This window comes from Penaeus monodon, chromosome 15 (assembly GCF_015228065.2).
Source record: "Penaeus monodon isolate SGIC_2016 chromosome 15, NSTDA_Pmon_1, whole genome shotgun sequence".
Lineage (NCBI taxonomy): Eukaryota > Metazoa > Arthropoda > Malacostraca > Decapoda > Penaeidae > Penaeus > Penaeus monodon.
In genome coordinates, this window is record NC_051400.1 from 25,417,898 (window position 1) to 25,418,344 (window position 447).

General features: G+C 36.9%; 1 protein-coding gene across 2 annotated transcripts in view; it reads right to left on the reverse strand.

Moving 5' to 3' along the window:
- Positions 1-447, reverse strand: part of LOC119581848 — a 43,199-nt gene that overhangs the window by 32,435 nt on the left and 10,317 nt on the right. The window lies entirely within an intron of this gene.

The window sequence follows — 447 nt, forward strand, 5'->3', positions numbered from 1 at the left end:
ATGTTGGATCAGACAAGGATTATATACGAGGTAAAAATATTGTGAATAAACATAAACACACACACACACCGACGTCTCTCGGCTTCCTTTAAATAGGCTCTTGAGTAAACAAGACCGGAGGACTCCAATGAAAAAGTAATTCCTAGTAGCCTGTTCTTGCCCGTTTTATCATTCAGTCATCTACAAGTATCATATTTTGACGTACTTTATTTTAAAAAAATCAAGAACAGGCCATTCTTAAGTAAACTTTTGGTCTTAGTTACGCAGAACCTAAAATAGCATTCATAACCCCTGTACACGTGTAGAATGATTGCCACGAAAAACAAGGTTATAACGCTGGACTATTTCGCTGCGAAGAAACATATGCAACAGGACTAATAATTTTTGGATTTGCGGCTAGTTCTCTAGTTTCCAAGCCAAATTATATCTAGTTCTGAGAGTGTATGC